The 23894-nt window shown below is 47.7% G+C and overlaps 1 protein-coding gene across 6 annotated transcripts in view; it reads right to left on the bottom strand.

The window, feature by feature from the left end:
* Window positions 1-23894, bottom strand: part of LOC118121592 (receptor expression-enhancing protein 6) — a 719670-nt gene that overhangs the window by 487283 nt on the left and 208493 nt on the right. The window lies entirely within an intron of this gene.

The raw sequence follows: 23894 nt of genomic DNA, 5'->3' as shown, positions 1-23894 counted from the left end.
AATACAACAACAACCACTACAATAACCACAACTACCCCCACCAACAACAACAAATCCACTAACCCCAACAACAACAACAACAACAACAACCCAACAACCACTACCCCAACAACAACAACTACACCCCAACTACAAACTAATACCACCCCACTACAACAACCACTAACCAAACAACAATCCACTACCCAACAACAAACATACCCCAACAACAACAACCACTACACCAACCGACAACAACCATTACTACCCCAACGACAACAACCACTACCACAACAACAACAACCACTACCCTACAACAACACACCACAACTGACAACAACAACTACCCCCTACAAAACCCTACCCCAACAACAACACCACTACCCCAACTACAACAACCACCCCCAACAACAACAACCACTACCCCAACAACAACAACCACTACCCCAACACACACAACAACTACCCCAACACAACAACCACTACCCCAACAACAACAAGCACCCAACAACAAAACACTACCCCAACGAAACTACAACCCTCCCCACCACAACAACCACTACCCAACTACAACTACCACTACACAACAACAACTACCACTACCCCAACAACAACAACCACTCACCCCAACAACAACCACTTCCCCAACAACAACAACCACGCACCCCAACGACAACTACCACTACCCCAACACAAAAACAAACCACTACCCCAACAAACAACCACTACCCCAACAACAACAACCACACCCCAACAACAACCACTACCCCAACAACAACAACCACTACCCCAACTACAACAACCACTACCCCAACAACAACAACCACTACCCAACAACAACCACTACCCCAACAACACAACCACTACCCTAACAACAAAACCAATACCCACGCTAACAACTCCAACAACCACTCCCCAACAACAACAACCACGACCCCAACGACAACTACAACTACTCCAAATGTTCACTACCCCAACAACAACAACCCACTAACCTCAACAACACCACACAACTAAAACAACCACCCCAAACGCAACAACAACTCCGAACAACAACCACTACCCCAACAACAACCACTACTCCCAACAACCACTACCCCAACAACAACCAATCCCAACAACAACAACCACGACCCCAACAACAAAAAACAACCACTACCCCAACAACAACAACCACTACCCCAACAACAACAACCACTACCCCAACTACAACCACTACCCCAAAAACAACAACCACTACCCTAACTACAACAAACACTACCCCACATAACTACACTCCAACAAATACCACTACCCAAACAACAACAACCACTACTCACAACAACAACCACACCCCAACTACAACCACTACTACAACTACAACAACCACTACCCCCATCTAACAAAACAATATCAACCACTACCCTAACAACAACAACTACTACTCCTAACTACAACCACTACTCCACTACAACAAACCACTACCCCAACAACAACAACTACTACCTCCAACAACAACAATCACTACCCCAACTACAACAACACCACCTCTAACAAACAACCACTACTCCAATAACTATAACAACCACTCTCCAACAACAACAACCACTACCCTAACAACAACAACCACTACCTAACAACAACAACCACTACCCCAACAACAACAACCACTACCCAACAACAACAACTACTACCCCAACTACAAACCACTACTCCCAACAACAACAACCACTACCAACCAACCACTACTACCCTAATACAACAACAACCACTACCAACTAACCACTACCACTACCCCAACAACAACAACCACTACCCAACAACAACAACCACTACCTCAACTACAACCACTACCACAACTACAAAAAAACCACTACCCCATCTACACAACAACTACTCCTAACAACCAATACCCACTACCCCAACAACAACAACCACTACCCCACACTAACAACTACTCAACAACCACAACTCAATACAAACAACCACTACCCTAATAACAACAACCACTACCCCAACTACAACCACTACTCCCAACACAACAACAACTACTCCCAACAACAACAACCACTACCCTAACAACAACAACCACTACCCCAACTACAACCACTACCCCAACTACAACAACAACTACCCCAACAACAACAACCACTACTCCCATACAACAACCACTACCCTAACAACAACAACTACTCTAATAACCACTACCCCAACAACAACAACCACTACTCCAACAACAACAACCACTACACCAACTACAACCACTACCAACCTAAAAACCACTCCCCATCTAACAACAACAACTACTCCAACAACCATACCACTACCCCAACAACAACAACCACTACCCCAATTCACAACCACTACCCCAACAACAACAACCACTACCCCGACAACAACAACCACTACTCCAACAACAACCACTACCCCAACTACAACCACTACCCCAACTACAACCACTACCCCAACTACAACAAACCACTACCCCATCTACAACAAACAGTACTCCAACAACCACTACCCCAACAACAACAACCACTACCCCAACTACAACAACCACTACCCCAACTACAACAACCACTACCTACAACAACAACCACTACCCCAACAACAACCACTACCCCAAACTACAACCACTACCCCAAATACAACAACTACTCCAATAACCACTACCACTACCCCAACAACAACAACCACTATCCCAACAACAACAACCACTACCCCAACTACAACAACCACTACCCCAACTACAACAACCACTACCCCACAACAACAACCACTACCCCAACAACAACCACTACCCCAACTACAACCACTACCCCAAATACAACAACAACTACTCCAATAACAACTACCACTACCCCAACAACAACAACCACTACCCCAACTACAACAACCACTACCCCAACAACAACCACTATCCCAACAACAACAACCACTACCCCAACTAGAACTACCACTACCCCAACTACGACAACAACTTCCCCAACAACAACAACCACTACCCCAACGACAAATACCACTACCCCAACAACAACCACTACCCCAACTACAACTACCACTACCCCAACAACAACCACACCAATACAACAACCACTACCCCAACAACAACCCCTACCCAACAACTACAACCACTACCCACAACAACAACCACTACTCCAACAACTACCACTACCCCAACTACAACAACCACTACCTCAACAAAACCACTACCTACAACAACCACTACCCCAACACAACAACCACAACCCCAACTACAACCACCACTACACCAACAACAAATAACCACTACCCCAACTACAACAACCACTACCCCAACAACAACAACCATGACACCATCTAATACAACAACAACTCCAACAACCACTACCCCAACAAGTACAACCACTACCCCAACTACAACTACCACTACCCCAACAACAAAACCACTACCACCTTCAACAACTAACAACCACTACCCCAACTACAACAACCACTACCCCAACTACAACTACCACTACCCCAAATACAACAACAACTACTCCAATAACCACTACCACTACCCCAACAACAACAACCACTACTCCAACAACAACAACCACTACCCCAACTACAACCACTACCACAACTACAAACCACTCACCTTACGACAACAACTACTCCAACAACCACTACCACTACCCCAACAACAACCACTACCCCAACTACATAATAAGTACTCCAACAACCACAACCCTAACTACAACAACCACTACCCCAACAACAACTACCACCCCAACTCAACAACAACTAACAACTACAACAACCACTACAACTACCACTACCCTAACAACAACAACCACTACCCCAACTACAACAACCACTACCCCAACAACAACCACTACACTATACGCACAACAACAACTCCAAACAACCACTACCCCAACAACAACAACTACTACCCTAACCACAACAACCACTACCCCAACTACAACAACCACTTCCCCAACAACAACAACCACTACCCGACAACAACAACCACTACCCCAACAACAACAACCACTACCCTAACTACAACCACTACCCCAACTACAACAACCACTACCCTAACTACAACAACCACTACCCTAACAACAACCACTACCCTAACTACAACAACTACTTCATCTAACAAAACAACCACTACCCCAACAACTACAACCACTACCCCAACTACAACAACCACTTCCCCAACTACAACTACCACTACCCTAAATACAACAACAACTACTCCAATAACCAACTACCACTACCCTAACAACAACAACCATTACCCCATCTACGACAAAAATAACCCAACAACCACTACCCCATCAACAACTACTACCCCAACTACAACCACTACCCCAACAACAACAACCACTACCTACAACAACAACCACTACCCCACCAACAAACCACCACCCCAACTACAACCACTACCCCAACTACAACAACCACTACCCTACCAACAACAACCACTACTCCAACAACCACAACCACTACTCCAACAACAACAAACCACACCCAACTACAACCACTACCACAACTACAACAACCACTACCCCATCTACGTCAAACACTACTCCAACAACCACTACCTCAACAACAACAACCACTACCCCAACTACAACAACCACTACCCCAACAACAACCACTACTCCGACAACAACAACCACTACCCCAACAACAACCACTACCCCAATAATACAACCACTACCCCACATAACAACAACAACTACTCCAATAACCATACCACTACCCCAACAAGAACAACCACTAATCAACTACAACAACCACTACCCCAACAACAACCATACCCCAACTACAACCACTACCCCAACAACAACAACTACTACACCATCTACAAATAAATAACCTAACAACCACTACCCCAACAAAACAACCCACCCCAACTACAACAACCACTACCCCAACTACAACAACCACTTCCCTAACAACTACAACCACTAACCCAACAACAACAACCACTACCCCAACAAAACAACGACTACCCAAACTACAACCACTACCCCAACTACAACTACCACTACCCCAAATACAACAACAACTACTCCAACAACCACTACCACTACCCCAACAACAACAACCATTACCCCAACTACAACAACAACAACTCCAACAACCACTACCCCAACAACAACTACTACCCCAACTACAACCACTACCCCAACAACAACAACCACTACCCCAACTACAACACATACTTCCCCAACATCAACAACCACTATCCCGACAACAACAACCACTACCCCAACAACAACAACGACTACCCCAACTACAACCACTACCCCAACTACAACAACCACTACTACCCCAACAACAACAACCACTACTCCAACAACCACAACCACTACTCCAACAACAACAACCACTACCCCAACTACAACCACTACCACAACAACAACAACTACAACTCCAAACACAGCAACTACAACTCCAACCACAGCAACTACAGCTCCAGTCACAGCAACTACAGTCCCAACTACAACAACTACAGCTCCAACCACAGCAACTACAGCTCCAACCACAGCAACTACAGTCACAACCACAAACTCTACAGTTCCATCCACAGCAACTACAGCTCCAACTACCACTACAGCTCCAACTACAGCCCCAACTACAACAACTACAGCTCGAACCACAGCAACTACAGCTCCAACCACAGCAACTACAGCTCCAACATCAGCAACTACAGTCCCATCTACAACAACGACAGCCCAACTACAGCCCCAACTACAGCACTCAGCTCCAAACCAAAGCAACTACAGCTCCAACCACAGCAACTACATCTCCAACATCAGCATCTACAGTCCCATCTACAACAACTACAGCTCCAACTACAGCCCCAACTACAGCAACTACAGCTCCAAACACAGCAACTACAGCTCCAACCACAGCAACTACAGCTCCAACATCAGCAACTACAGTCCCAACTACAACAACTACGGCTCCAACCACAGCAACTACAGCTCCAACAACAGCAACTACAGTCCCATCTAAAACAACTACAGGTCCAACTACAGCCCCAACTACAGCAACAAGAGCTCCAATTACAGCAACTACAGCTCCAATCACAGGAACTACAGTCCCAACTACAACTACAGCTCCAACCACAGCAACTACAACCCCAACAACTACAGCTCCAACTACAGCTCCAACTACAGCCCCAACTACAACAACTACAACTCCAACCACAGCAACTACAGCTCCAACCATAGCAACTGCAGCTCCAACATCAGCAACTACAGTCCCAACTACAACAACTACAGCTCCAATCACAGCAACTACAGCCCCAACTACAACTACAGCTCCAACCACAGCAACTACAGCTCCAACTACAACAACTACAGCTCCAACTACAGCCCCAACTACAACAACTACAGCTCCAACTACAGCCCCAACTACAACAACTACAGCTCCAACCACAGCAACTACAGCTCCAACCACAGCAACTACAGCTCCAACATCAGCAACTACAGTCCCATCTACAACAACTACAGCTCCAACTACAACCCCAACTACAGCAACTACAGCTCCAAACACAGCACCTACAACTCCAACCACAGCAACTACAGTCCCAACTCCAGCAACTACAGCTCCAAACACAGCAACTACAACTCCAACCACAGCAACTACAGCTCCAACTACAGCAACTACAGCTCCAACCACAGCAACTACAATCCCAACTACAGCTCCAACCACAGCAACTACAGCTCCAATCACAGCAACTACAGTCCCAACTACAACAAGTACAACTCCAACAACAGCAACTACAGCTCCAACCACAGCAACTACAGCCCCAACTACAACAACTACAGCTCCAACCACAGCAACTACAGCCCCAACCACAGTAACTACAGCTCCAACCACAGCAACTACAGTCCCAACTACAACAACTACAGCTCCAACTACAGCCCCAACTACAACAACTACAGCTCCAACCACAGCAACTACAGCTCCAACAACAGCAACTACAGCTCCAAACACAGCAACTACAACTCCAACCACAGCAACTACAATCCAACTACAGCTCCAACCACAGCAACTACAGCTCCAATCACAGCAACTACAGTTCCAACTACAACAACCACAACTACAACCACAGCAACTACAGCTCCAACCACAGCAACTACAGTCCCAACTACAACTACAGCTCCAACCACAGCAACTACAGCCCCAACCACAGTAACTACAGCTCCAACCACAGCAACTACAGTCCCAACTACAACAACTACAGCTCCAACTACAGCCCCAACTACAACAACTACAGCTCCAACCACAGCAACTACAGCTCCAACCACAGCAACACAGCTCCAACATCAGCAACTACAGTCCCATCTACAACAACTACAGCTCCAACTACAGCCCCAACTACAGCAACTACAGCTCCAATTACAGCAACTACAGCTCCAACCACAGTAACTACAATCCCAACTACAACAAATACAGCTCCAACCACAGCAACTACAGCTCCAACCACAGCAACTACAGCTGCAACATCAGCAAATACGGCTCCAACCACAGCAACTACAACTCCAACCACAGCAACTACAGTCACAACTACAAACACTACAGCTCCAACCACAGCAACTACAGCTCCAATCACAGCAACTACAGTTCCAACTACAACAACTACAACTACAGCAACTACAGCTCCAACCACAGCAACTCAGTCCCAACTACAACAACTACAGCTCCAACCACAGCAACTACAGCCCCAACCACAGTAACTACAGCTCCAACCACAGCAACTACAGTCCCAACTACAACAACTACAGCTCCAACTACAGCCCCAACTACAACAACTACAGCTCCAACCACAGCAACTACAGCTCCAACCACAGCAACTACAGCTCCAACATCAGCAACTACAGTCCCATCTACAACAACTACAGCTCCAACTACAGCCCCAACTACAGCAACTACAGCTCCAATTACAGCAACTACAGCTCCAACCACAGTAACTACAATCCCAACTACAACAAATACAGCTCCAACCACAGAAACTACAGCTCCAACCACAGCAACTACAGCTGCAACATCAGCAAATACGGCTCCAACCACAGCATCCAGGCTCCAACCACAGCAACTACAGTCACAACTACAAACACTACAGTTCCATCCACAGCAACTACAGCTCCAACTACAACTACAGCTCCAACTACAGCCCCAACTACAACTACAGCTCGAACCACAGCAACTACAGCTCCAACCACAGCAACTACATCTCCAACATCAGCAACTACAGTCCCATCTACAACAACTACAGCTCCAACTACAGCCCCAACTACAGCAACTACAGCTCCAAACACAGCAACTACAGCTCCAACCACAGCAACTACAGCTCCAACCACAGCAACTACAGCCCCAACTACAACAACTACAGCTCCAACTACAGCTCCAATCACAGCAACCACAGTCCCAACTACAACTACAGCTCCAACCACAGCAACTACAGTCCCAACTACAACAACTACAGCTCCAACCACACCCCAACTACAACAACTACAGCTCCAACCACAGCAACTACAGCTCCAACCACAGCAACTACAGCTCCAACATCAGCAACTACAGTCCCATCTACAACAACTACAGCTCCAACTACAGCCCCAACTACAGCAACTACAGCTCCAAACACAGCAACTACAACTACAACCACAGCAACTACAGTCCCAACTACAGCAACTACAGCTCCAAACACAGCAACTACAACTACAACCACAGCAACTACAGCTCCAACATCAGCAACTACAGCTCCAACATCAGCAACTACAGTCCCATCTACAACAACTACAGCTCCAACTACAGCCCCAACTACAGCTCCAAACACAGCAACTACAGCTCCAACCACTGCAACTACAGTCCCAACTACAACAACTACAGCTCCAACCACAGCAACTAAAGCTCCAACCACAGCAACTACAGTCACAACTACAAACACTACAGTTCCATCCACAGCAACTATAGCTCCAACTACAACTACAGCTCCAACTACAGCCCCAACTACAACAACTACAGCCTGAACCACAGCAACTACAGCTCCAACATCAGCAACTACAGTCCCATCTACAACAACTACAGCTCCAACTACAGCCCCAACTACAGCAACTACAGCTCCAAACAAAGCAACTACAGCTCCAACCACAGCAACCACATCTCCAACATCAGCAACTACAGTCCCATCTACAACAACTACAGCTCCAACTACAGCCCCAACTACAGAAACTACAGCTCCAAACAAAGCAACTACAGCTCCAACCACAGCAACTACATCTCCAACATCAGCAACTACAGTCCCATCTACAACAACTACAGCTCCAACTACAGTCCCAACTACAACAACTACAACTCCAACCACAGCAACTACAGTCCCAACTACAGCAACTACAGCTCCAAACACAGCAACTACAACTACAACCACAGCAACTACAGCTCCAGTCACAGCAACTACAGTCCCAACTACAACAACTACAGCTCCAACCACAGCAACTACAGCTCCAACCACAGCAACTACAGCTCCAACATCAGCAACTACAGCTCCAACATCAGCAACTACAGTCCCATCTACAACAACTACAGGTCCAACTACAGCCCCAACTACAGCTCCCACCACTGCAACTACAGTCCCAACTACAACAACTACAGGTCCAACCACAGGAACGACAGCTCCAACCACAGCAACTACAGCCCACACTATAACAACTACAGCTCCAACCACAGCAACTACAGCTCCAACCACAGCAACTACAGTCACAACTACAAACACTACAGTTCCAACCACAGCAACTACAGCTCCAACTACAACTACAGCTCCAACTACAGCCCCAACCACAGCAACTACAGCTCCAACATCAGCAACTACAGCCCCATCTACAACAACTACAGCTCCAACTACAGCCCCAACTACAGCAACTACAGCTCCAAACAAAGCAACTACAGCTCCAACCACAGCAACTACATCTCCAACATCAGCATCTACAGTCCCATCTACAACAACTACGGCTCCAACCACAGCAACTACAGCTCCAACATCAGCAACTACAGCCCCATCTAAAACAACTACAGGTCCAACTACAGCCCCAACTACAGCAACTACAGCTCCAATTACAGCAACTACAGCTCCAATCACAGGAACTACAGTCCCAACTACAACTACAGCTTCAACCACAGCAACTACAGCTTCAACCACAGTAACTACAGCTCCAACCACAGCAACTACAGCCCCAACTACAACAACTACAGCTCCAACTACAGCCCCAACTACAACAACTACAGCTCCAACTACAGCAACTACAGCTCCAATCACAGGAACTACAGTCCCAACTACAACTACAACTACAACCACAGCAACTACAGCTCCAACCACAGCAACTACAGTCCCAACTACAACAACTACAGCTCCAACCACAGCAACTACAGCCCCAACCACAGTAACTACAGCTCCAACCACAGCAACTACAGCCCCAACTACAACAACTACAGCTCCAACTACAGCCCCAACTACAACAACTACAGCTCCAACCACAGCAACTACAGCTCCAACCACAGCAACTACAGCTCCAACATCAGCAACTACAGTCCCATCTACAACAATTACAGCTCCAACTACAGCCCCAACTACAGCAACTACAGCTCCAATTACAGCAACTACAGCTCCAACCACAGTAACTACAATCCCAACTACAACAAATACAGCTCCAACCACAGCAACTACAGCTCCAACCACAGCAACTACAGCTGCAACATCAGCAAATACGGCTCCAACCACAGCAACTACAGCTCCAACCACAGCAACTACAGTCACAACTACAAACACTACAGTTCCATCCACAGCCACACAGCTCAACTACAACTACAGCTCCAACTACAGCCCCAACCACAACAACTACAGCTCGAACCACAGCAACTACATCTCCAACATCAGCAACTACAGCCCCATCTACAACAACTACAGCTCCAACTACAGCCCCAACTACAGCAACTACAGCTCCAAACACAGCAACTACAGCTCCAACCACAGCAACTACAGCTCCAACATCAGCAACTACAGTCCGAACTACAACAACTACGGCTCCAACCACAGCAACCACAGCTCCAACCACAGCAACTACAGTCCCAACTACAACAACTACAGCTCCAACTACAGCTCCAATCATAGCAACTACAGTCCCAACTACAACTACAGCTCCAACCACAGCAACTACAGTCCCAACTACAGCAACTACAGCTCCAACTACAGCCCCAACTACAACAACTACGCTCCAACCACAGCAACTACAGCTCCAACCACAGCAACTACAGCTCCAACATCAGCAACTACAGCCCCAACTACAACAACTACAGCTCCAACCACAGCAACTACAGCTCCAACCACAGCCTACAGCCCAAACATCAGCAACTACAGTCCCATCTACAACAACTACAGCTCCAACTACAGCCCCAACTACAGCAACTACAGCTCCAACTACAGCAACTACAGCTCCAACCACAGCAACTACAATCCCAACTACAACAAATACAGCTCCAACCACAGCAACTACAGCTCCAACCACAGCAACTACAGCTGCAACATCAGCAAATACGGCTCCAACCACAGCAACTACAGCTCCAACCACAGCAACTACAGTCACAACTACAAACACTACAGTTCCATCCACAACCACAGCTCCAACTACAACTACAGCTCCAACTACAGCCCCAACTACAACAACTACAGCTCGAACCACAGCAACTACAGCTCCAACCACAGCAACTACATCTCCAACATCAGCAACCACAGTCCCATCTACAACAACTACAGCTCCAACTACAGCCCAACCACAGCAACTACAGCTCCAAACACAGCAACTACAGCTCCAACCACAGCAACTACAGCTCCAACATCAGCAACTACAGTCCGAACTACAACAACTACGGCTCCAACCACAGCAACTACAGCTCCAACCACAGCAACTACAGTCCCAACTACACCAACTACAGCACCAACTACAGCTCCAATCACAGCAACTACAGTCCCAACTACAACTACAGCTCCAACCACAGCAACTACAGTCCCAACTACAACAACTACAGCTCCAACTACAGCCCCAACTACAACAACTACAGCTCCAACCACAGCAACTACAGCTCCAACCACAGCAACTACAGCTCCAACATCAGCAACTACAGTCCCAACTACAACAACTACAGCTCCAACTACAGCCCCAACTACAGCAACTACAGCTCCAAACACAGCAACTACAGCTACAACCACAGCAACTACAGTCCCAACTACAGCAACTACAGCTCCAAACACAGCAACTACAACTCCAACCACAGCAACTACAGCTCCAACATCAGCAACTACAGCTCCAACATCAGCAACTACAGCCCCATCTACAACAACTACAGCTCCAACTACAGCCCCAACTACAGCTCCAAACACAGCAACTACAGCTCCAACCACTGCAACTACAGTCCCAACTACAACAACTACAGCTCCAACCACAGCAACTACAGCTCCAACCACAGCAACTACAGTCACAACTACAAACACTACAGTTCCATCCACAGCAACTACAGCTCCAACTACAACTACAGCTCCAACTACAGCCCCAACTACAACAACTACAGCTCGAACCACAGCAACTACAGCTCCAACATCAGCAACTACAGTCCCATCTACAACAACTACAGCTCCAACTACAGCCCCAACTACAGCAACTACAGCTCCAACCAAAGCAACTACAGCTCCAACCACAGCAACTACATCTCCAACATCAGCAACTACAGTCCCATCTACAACAACTACAGCTCCAACTACAGCCCCAACTACAGCAACTACAGCTCCAAACACAGCAACTACAGCTCCAACCACAGCAACTACATCTCCAACATCAGCAACTACAGTCCCAACTACAACAACTACAGCTCCAACTACAGTCCCAACTACAACAACTACAACTCCAACCACAGCAACTACAGTCCCAACTACAGCAACTACAGCTCCAACCCCAGCAACTACAACTACAACCACAGCAACTACAGCTCCAGTCACAGCAACTACAGTCCCAACTACAACAACTACAGCTCCAACCACAGCAACTACAGCTCCAACCACAGCAACTACAGCTCCAACATCAGCAACTACAGCTCCAACAACAGCAACTACAGTCCCATCTACAACAACTACAGCTCCAACTACAGCCCCAACTACAGCTCCCACCACTGCAACTACAGTCCCAACTACAACAACTACAGGTCCAACCACAGGAACGACAGCTCCAACCACAGCAACTACAGCCCACACTATAACAACTACAGCTCCAACCACAGCAACTACAGCTCCAACCACAGCAAATACAGTCACAACTACAAACACTACAGTTCCATCCACAGCAACTACAGCTCCAACTACAACTACAGCTCCAACTACAGCCCCAACCACAGCAACTACAGCTCCAACATCAGCAACTACAGTCCCATCTACAACAACTACAGCTCCAACTACAGCCCCAACTACAGCAACTACAGCTCCAAACAAAGCAACTACAGCTCCAACAACAGCAACTACATCTCCAACATCAGCATCTACAGTCCCATCTACAACAACTACGGCTCCAACCACAGCAACTACAGCTCCAACATCAGCAACTACAGTCCCATCTAAAACAACTACAGGTCCAACTACAGCCCCAACTACAGCAACTACAGCTCCAATTACAGCAACTACAGCTCCAATCACAGGAACTACAGTCCCAACTACAACTACAGCTTCAACCACAGCAACTACAGCTTCAACCACAGTAACTACAGCTCCAACCACAGCAACTACAGTCCCAACTACAACAACTACAGCTCCAACTACAGCCCCAACTACAACAACTACAGCTCCAACCACAGCAACTACAGCTCCAACCACAGCAACTACAGCTCCAACATCAGCAACTACAGTCCCATCTACAACAACTACAGCTCCAACTACAGCCCCAACAACAGCAACTACAGCTCCAATTAAGGCAACTACAGCTCCAACCACAGTAACTACAATCCCAACTACAACAAATACAGCTCCAACCACAGCAACTACAGCTCCAACCACAGCAACTACAGCTGCAACATCAGCAACTACGGCTCCAACCACAGCAACTACAGCTCCAACCACAGCAACTACAGTCACAACTACAAACACTACAGCTCCAACCACAGCAACTACAGCTCCAATCACAGCAACTACAGTTCCAACTACAACAACTACAACTACAACCACAGCAACTACAGCTCCAACCACAGCAACTACAGCCCCAACTACAACAACTACAGCTCCAACCACAGCAACTACAGCCCCAACCACAGCAACTACAGCTCCAACCACAGCAACTACAGCCCCAACTACAACAACTACAGCTCCAACTACAGCCCCAACTACAACAACTACAGCTCCAACCACAGCAACTACAGCTCCAACCACAGCAACTACAGCTCCAACATCAGCAACTACAGTCCCATCTACAACAACTACAGCTCCAACTACAGCCCCAACTACAGCAACTACAGCTCCAACTACAGCAACTACAGCTCCAACCACAGCAACTACAACCCCAACTACAACAAATACAGCTCCAACCACAGCAACTACAGCTCCAACCACAGCAACTACAGCTGCAACATCAGCAAATACGGCTCCAACCACAGCAACTACAGCTCCAACCACAGCAACTACAGCCACAACTACAAACACTACAGTTCCATCCACAGCAACTACAGCTCCAACTACAACTACAGCTCCAACTACAGCCCCAACTACAACAACTACAGCTCGAACCACAGCAACTACAGCTCCAACCACAGCAACTACAACTCCAACATCAGCAACTACAGTCCCATCTACAACAACTACAGCTCCAACTACAGCCCCAACTACAGCAACTACAGCTCCAAACACAGCAACTACAGCTCCAACCACAGCAACTACAGCTCCAACATCAGCAACTACAGTCCCAACTACAACAACTACGGCTCCAACCACAGCAACTACAGCTCCAACCACAGCAACTACAGTCCTAACTACAACAACTACAGCTCCAACTACAGCTCCAATCACAGCAACTACAGTCCCAACTACAACTACAGCTCCAACCACAGCAACTACAGCCCCAACTACAACAACTACAGCTCCAACTACAGCCCCAACTACAACAACTACAGCTCCAACCACAGCAACTACAGCTCCAACCACAGCAACTACAGCTCCAACATCAGCAACTACAGTCCCATCTACAACAACTACAGCTCCAACTACAGCACCAACTACAGCAACTACAGCTCCAAACACAGCAACTACAACTACAACCACAGCAACTACAGTCCCAACTACAGCAACTACAGCTCCAACCACAGCAACTACAACTCCAACCACAGCAACTACAGCTCCAACAACAGCAACTACAGCTCCAACATCAGCAACTACAGTCCCATCTACAACAACTACAGCTCCAACTACAGCCCCAACTACAGCTCCAAACACAGCAACTACAGCTCCAACCACTGCAACTACAGTCCCAACTACAACAACTACAGCTCCAACCACAGCAACTACAGCTCCAACCACAGAAACTACAGTCACAACTACAAACACTACAGTTCCATCCACAGCAACTACAGCTCCAACTACAACTACAGCTCCAACTACAGCCCCAACTACAACAAATAACCACAGCTCGAACCACAGCAACTACAGCTCCAACATCAGCAACTACAGTCCCATCTACAACAACTACAGCTCCAACTACAGCCCCAACTACAGCAACTACAGCTCCAAACACAGCAACTACAGCTCCAACCACAGCAACTACAGCTCCAACATCAGCAACTACAGTCCCATCTACAACAACTACAGCTCCAACTACAGCCCCAACTACAGCAACTACAGCTCCAAACAAAGCAACTACAGCTCCAACCACAGCAACTACATCTCCAACATCAGCAACTACAGTCCCATCTACAACAACTACAGCTCCAACCTCCAACCACAGCAACTACAGTCCCAACTACAGCAACTACAGCTCCAAACACAGCAACTACAACTACATCCACAGCAACTACAGCTCCAGTCACAGCAACTACAGTCCCAACTACAACAACTACAGCTCCAACCACAGCAACTACAGCTCCAACCACAGCAACTACAGTTCCAACATCAGCAACTACAGCTCCAACATCAGCAACTACAGTCCCATCTACAACAACTACAGCTCCAACTACAGCCCCAACTACAGCTCCCACCACTGCAACTACAGTCCCAACTACAACAACTACAGGTCCAACCACAGGAACGACAGCTCCAACCACAGCAACTACAGCCCACACTATAACAACTACAGCTCCAACCACAGCAACTACAGCTCCAACCACAGCAACTACAGCCACAACTACAAACACTACAGTTCCATCCACAGCAACTACAGCTCCAACTACAACTACAGCTCCAACTACAGCCCCAACCACAGCAACTACAGCTCCAACATCAGCAACTACAGTCCCATCTACAACAACTACAGCTCCAACTACAGCCCCAACTACAGCAACTACAGCTCCAAACAAAGCAACTACAGCTCCAACCACAGCAACTACATCTCCAACATCAGCATCTACAGTCCCATCTACAACAACTACGGCTCCAACCACAGCAACTACAGCTCCAACATCAGCAACTACAGTCCCATCTAAAACAACTACAGGTCCAACTACAGCCCCAACTACAGCAACTACAGCTCCAATTACAGCAACTACAGCTCCAACCACAGGAACTACAGTCCCAACTACAACTACAGCTTCAACCACAGCAACTACAGTCCCAACAACTACAGCTCCAAGCACAGCTCCAACTACAGCCCCAACTACAACAACTACAGCTCCAACCACAGCAACTACAGCTCCAACCACAGCAACTACAGCTCCAACAACAGCAACTACAGTCCCAACTACAATAACTACAGCTCCAACCACAGCAACTACAGCTCCAACCACAGCAACTACAGTCCCAACTACAACAACTACAGCTCCAACTACAGCCCCAACTATAACAACTACAGCTCCAACCACAGCAACTACAGCTCCAACCACAGCAACTACAGCTCCAACATCAGCAACTACAGCTCCAACTACAGCAACTACAGCTCCAACTACAACCCCAACTACAGCAACTACAGCTCCAACCACAGCAACTACAACTCCAACCACAGCAACTACAGCTCCAACTACAGCAACTACAGCTCCAACCACAGCAACTACAGCCCCAACTACAACAACTACAGCTCCAACTACAGCCCCAACTACAACAACTACAGCTCCAACCACAGCAACTACAGCTCCAACCACAGCAACTACAGCTGCAACCACAGCAACTACAACTCCAACCACAGCAACTACAATCCCAACTACAACAACTACAACTACAACCACAGCAACTATAGCTCCAACCACAGCAACTACAGTCCCAACTACAACAACTACAGCTCCAACCACAGCAACTACAGCCCCAACCACAGCAACTACAGCACCAACCACAGCAACTAGCCCCAACTACAACAACTACAGCACCAACTACAGCCCCAACTACAACAACTACAGCTCCAACCACAGCAACTACAGCTCCAACCACAGCAACTACAGCTCCAACATCAGCAACTACAGTCCCAACTACAACAACTACAGCTCCAACTACAGCCCCAACTACAGCAACTACAGCTCCAACTACAGCAACTACAGCTCCAACCACAGTAACTACAATCCCAACTACAACAAATACAGCTCCAACCACAGCAACTACAGCTCCAACCACAGCAACTACAGCTGCAACAACAGCAACTACGGCTCCAACCACAGCAACTACAGCTCCAACATCAGCAACTACAGTCCCATCTACAACAACTACAGGTCCAACTACAGCCCCAACTACAGCAACTACAGCTCCAATTACAGCAACTACAGCTCCAATCACAGCAACTACAGTCCCAACTACAGCTCCAACCACAGCAACTACAGCCCCAACTACAACAACTACAGCTCCAACTACAGCCCCAACTACAACAACTACAGCTCCAACCACAGCAACTACAGCTCCAACTACAGCAACTACAGCTCCAACAACAGCAACTACAGCCCCAACTACAACAACTACAGCTCCAACTACAGCCCCAACTACAGCAACTACAGCTCCAAACACAGCAACTACAACTCCAACCACAGCAACTACAGCCCCAACTACAGCAACTACATCTCCAAACACAGCAACTACAACTCCAACCACAGCAACTACAGCTCCAACTACAACAACTACAGCTTCAACCACAGCAACTACAGCCCCAACTACAGCAACTACAGCTCCAATCACAGCAACTACAACTCCAACCACAGCAACTACAATCCCAACACAGCTCCAACTACAACAACTACAGCTCCAACCACAGCAACTACAGCTCCAACCACAGCAACTACAGTCCCAGCTACAACAACTACCCAAACACAGCAACTACAGCTCCAACCACAGCAACTACAGTCCCTCCAACCACAGCAACTACAGCTCCAACCACAGCACTACAGTCCCAGCCATACAGCTCCAACTACAGCCCCAACTACTGCAACTACAGCTCCAAACACAGCAACTACAGCTCCAACCACAGCAACTACAGCCCCAACCACAGCAACTACAGCTCCAACCACAGCAACTACAGTCCCAGCTACAACAACTACAGCTCCAACTACAGCCCCAACTACTGCAACTACAGCTCCAAACACAGCAACTACAGCTCCAACCACAGCAACTACAGCCCCAACCACAGCAACTACAGCTCCAACCACAGCAACTACAGTCCCAACCACAGCAACTACAGCTCCAACATCAGATACTACAGTCCCATCTACAACAACTACAGCTCCAACTACAGCCCCAACTACAGCAACTACAGCTCCAAATACAGCAACTACAGCTCCAACCACAGCAACTACAGCTCCAACCACAGAAACTACAGCCCCAACTACAACAACTACAGCTCCAACCACAGCAACTATAGCTCCAACCACAGCAACTACAGCTCCAACATCAGACACTACAGTCCCAACTACAACAACTACAGCTCCAACTACAGCAACTACAGCTCCAACCACAGCAACTACAGCTCCAACCACAGCAACTACAGCTCCAACCACAGCAACTACAGCCCCAACTACAACAACTACAGCTCCAACCACAGCAACTACAGCTCCAACCACAGCAACTACAGTCCTAACTACAACAACTACAGTCTCAACCACAGCTACTACAGCTCCAACTACAGCAACTACAGCTCCAACCACAGCAACTATAGCTCCAACCACAGCAACTACAGTTCCAATCACAGAAACTACAGTCCCAACTAAAACAACTACAGCTCCAACCACAGCAACTACAGCTCCAACCACAGCAACTACAGCTCCAACATCAGCAAATACAGTCCCATCTACAACAATTACAGCTCCAACTACAGCCCCAACTACAGCAACTACAGCTCCAAACACAGCAACTACAGCTCCAACCACAGCAACTACAGCTCCAACCACAGCAACTACAGTCCCAACTACAACAACTACAGCTCCAACCACAGCAACTACAGCTCCAATCACAGCAACTACAGTCCCAACTACAACAACTACAGTCCCAACCACAGCAACTAATGCTCCAACCACAGCAACTACAGCTCCAACATCAGCAACTACAGTCCCATCTACAACAACTACAGCTCCAACTACAGCCCCAACTACAGCTCCAAACACAGCAAGTACAGCTCCAACCACAGCAACTACAGTCCCAACTACAACAACTACAACTCCAACCACAGCAACTACAGCTCCAACATCAGACACTACAGCCCCATCTACAACAACTACAGCTCCAACTACAGCCCCAACTACAGCAACTACAGCTCCAACTACAGCAACTACAGCTCCAACCACAGCAACTACAGCTCCAACCACAGCAAATACAGCTCCAACCACAGCAACTACAGCCCCAACAACAACAACTACAGCTCCAACCACAGCAACTACAGCTCCAACCACAGCAACTACAGCCCCAACTACAACAACTACAGCTCCAACCACAGCAACTACAGCTCCAACCACAGCAACTACAGTGGCAACAACTACAACAACCACAGCTCCAACTACAGCCCCAACTACAACAACTACAGCTCCAACCACAGCAACTACAGCTCCAACTACAGCAACTACAGCTCCAACATCAGCAACTACAGCCCCATCTACAACAACTACAGCTCCAACTACAGCCCCAACTACAGCAACTACAGCTCCAAACACAGCAACTACAACTCCAACCACAGCAACTACAGCCCAACCAACTACAGGAACTACATCTCCAAACACAGCAACTACAACTCCAACCACAGCAACTACAGCTCCAACCACAGCAACTACAACCCCAACTACAGCTCCAACCACAGCAACTACAGCTCCAATCACAGCAACTACAGTCCCAACTACAACAACTACAGCTCCAACCACAGCAACTACAGCTCCAACCACAGCAACTACAGTCCCAACTACAACAACTACAGCTCCAACCACAGCAACTACAGCCCCAACCACAGCAACTACAGCTCCAACCACAGCAACTACAGTCCCAACTACAACAACTACAGCTCCAACTACAGCCCCAACTACTGCAACTACAGCTCCAAACACAGCAACTACAGCTCCAACCACAGCAACTACAGCCCCAACTACAACAACTACAGCACCAACCACAGCAACTACAGCTCCAACCACAGCAACTACAGCCCCAACCACAGCAACTACAGCTCCAACCACAGCAACTACAGCCCCAACCACAGCAACTACAGCTCCAACATCAGATACTACAGTCCCATCTACAACAACTACAGCTCCAACTACAGCCCCAACTACAGCAACTACAGCTCCAAATACAGCAACTACAGCTCCAACCACAGCCACTACAGCTCCAACCACAGAAACTACAGTCCCAACTACAACAACTACAGCTCCAACCACAGCAACTACAGCTCCAACCACAGCAACTACAGCTCCAACATCAGCCACTACAGTCCCATCTACAACAACTACAGCTCCAACTACAGCAACTACAGCTCCAACCACAACAACTACAGCTCCAACCACAGCAACTACAGCTCCAACCACAGCAACTACAGTCCTAACTACAACAACTACAGTCTCAACCACAGCTACTACAGCTCCAACTACAGCAACTACAGCTCCAACCACAGCAACTATAGCTCCAACCACAGCAACTACAGTTCCAATCACAGAAACTACAGTCCCAACTAAAACAACTAAAGCTCCAACCACAGCAACTACAGCTCCAACCACAGCAACTACAGCTCCAACAACAGCAAATACAGTCCCATCTACAACAATTACAGCTCCAACTACAGCCCCAACTACAGCAACTACAGCTCCAAACACAGCAACTACAGCTCCAACCACAGCAACTACAGCTCCAACCACAGCAACTACAGTCCCAACTACAACAACTACAGCTCCAACCACAGCAACTACAGCTCCAACCACAGCAACTACAGTCCCAACTACAACAACTACAGCCCCAACCACAGCAACTAATGCTCCAACCACAGCAACTACAGCTCCAACATCAGCAACTACAGTCCCATCTACAACAACTACAGCTCCAACTACAGCCCCAACTACAGCTCCAAACACAGCAAGTACAGCTCCAACCACAGCAACTACAGCCCCAACTACAACAACTACAACTCCAACCACAGCAACTACAGCTCCAACATCAGACACTACAGCCCCATCTACAACAACTACAGCTCCAACTACAGCCCCAACTACAGCAACTACAGCTCCAATACAGCAACTACAGCTCCAACCACAGCAACTACAGCTCCAACCACAGCAACTACAGCCCCAACTACAACAACTACAGCTCCAACCACAGCAACTACAGCTCCAACCACAGCAACTACAGCCCCAACTACAACAACTACAGCTCCAACCACAGCAACTACAGCTCCAACCACAGCAACTACAGCCCCAACTACAACAACTACAGCTCCAACCACAGCAACTACAGCCCCAACTACAACAACTACAGCTCCAACCACAGCAACTACAGCTCCAATCACAGCAACTACAGCCCCAACTACAACAACTACAGCTCCAACCACAGCAACTACAGCTCCAACCACAGCAACTACAGTCCCAACTACAAACACTACAACTCCAACCACAGCAACTACAGTCCCAACTACAAACACTACAACTCCAACCACAGCAACTACAGTCCCAACTACAACAACTAGAGCTCCAACCACAGCAACTACAGTCCCAACTACAACAACTACAGCTCCAACCACAGCAACTACTGCTCCAACCACAGCAACTACAGCTCCAACATCAGCAATACAGTCCCATCTACAACAACTACAGCTCCAACTACAGCAACTACAGCTCCAACATCAGACACTACAGTCCCATCTACAACAACTACAGCTCCAACTACAGCCCCAACTACAGCAACTACAGCTCCAAATACAGCAACTACAGCTCCAACCACAGCAACTACAGCTCCAACCACAGCAAATACAGCTCCAACCACAGCAACTACAGTCCCAACAACAACAACTACAACTCCAACCACAGCAACTACAGCTCCAACTACAACAACTACAGCTCCAACCACAGCAACTACAGCTCCAACCACAGCAACTACAGTCCCAACCACAGCCCCAACTACAGCAACTACAGTCCAACTACAACAACTACAGCTCCAACTAAAACAGCTCCAACCACAGCAACTACAGCTCCAACCACAGCAACTACAGCCCCAACTACAGCAACTACAGCTCCAACCACAGCAACTACAGCTCCAACCACAGCAACTACAGTCCCAACTACAACAACTACAGCTCCAACCACAGCAACTACAGCTCCAACCACAGCAACTACAGCTCCAACATCAGCAACTACAGTCCCATCTACAACAACTACAGCTCCAACTACAGCCCCAACTACAGCAACTACAGCTCCAAACACAGCAACTACAGCTCCAACCACAGCAACTACAGCTCCAACCACAGCAACTACAGCCCCAACTACAACAACTACAGCTCCAACCACAGCAACTACAGCTCCAACCACAGCAACTACAGCCCCAACTACAACAACTACAGCCCCAACCACAGCAACTAAAGCTCCAACCACAGCAACTACAGCTCCAACAACAGCAACTACAGTCCCATCTACAACAACTACAGCTCCAACTACAGCCCCAACTACAGCTCCAAACACAGCAACTACAGCTCCAACCACAGCAACTACAGCCCCAACTACAACAACTACAACTCCAACCACAGCAACTACAGCTCCAACATCAGCACTACAGTCCCATATACAACAACTACAGCTCCAACTACAGCCCCAACTACAGCAACTACAGTCCCAAATACAGCAACTACAGCTCCAACCACAGCAACTACAGCTCCAACAACAGCTACAGTCCAACTACAACAACTACAGCTCCAACCACAGCAACTACAGCTCCAACCACAGCAACTACAGTCCCACTACAACAACTACAGTCCAACTACAGCCCCAACTACAGCAACTACAGCTCCAACTACAGCAACTACAGCTCCAACCACAGCAACTACAGTCCCAACTACAACTACAGTCCAACCACAGCAACTACAGCCCAACACTACAGCTCCAACCACAGCAACTACAGCCCCAACTACAACAACTACAGCCCAACCACAGCACCATAGCTCCAACCACAGCAACTAGCCAACACAGCAACTACATCCCAACTACAACAACTACAGCTCCAACCACAGCAACTACAGTCCCAACTAGCAACTACAGCTCCAAACAGCAACTACAGTCCCAACTACAATACA

The sequence above is a fragment of the Hippoglossus stenolepis genome, chromosome 14 (genome assembly GCF_022539355.2).
Source record: "Hippoglossus stenolepis isolate QCI-W04-F060 chromosome 14, HSTE1.2, whole genome shotgun sequence".
In the NCBI taxonomy this organism is placed as follows: Eukaryota; Metazoa; Chordata; class Actinopteri; order Pleuronectiformes; family Pleuronectidae; genus Hippoglossus; species Hippoglossus stenolepis.
The sequence above is the reverse complement of the archived record's forward strand: the minus strand, read 5'-3'. Positions and strand labels throughout refer to the sequence as shown.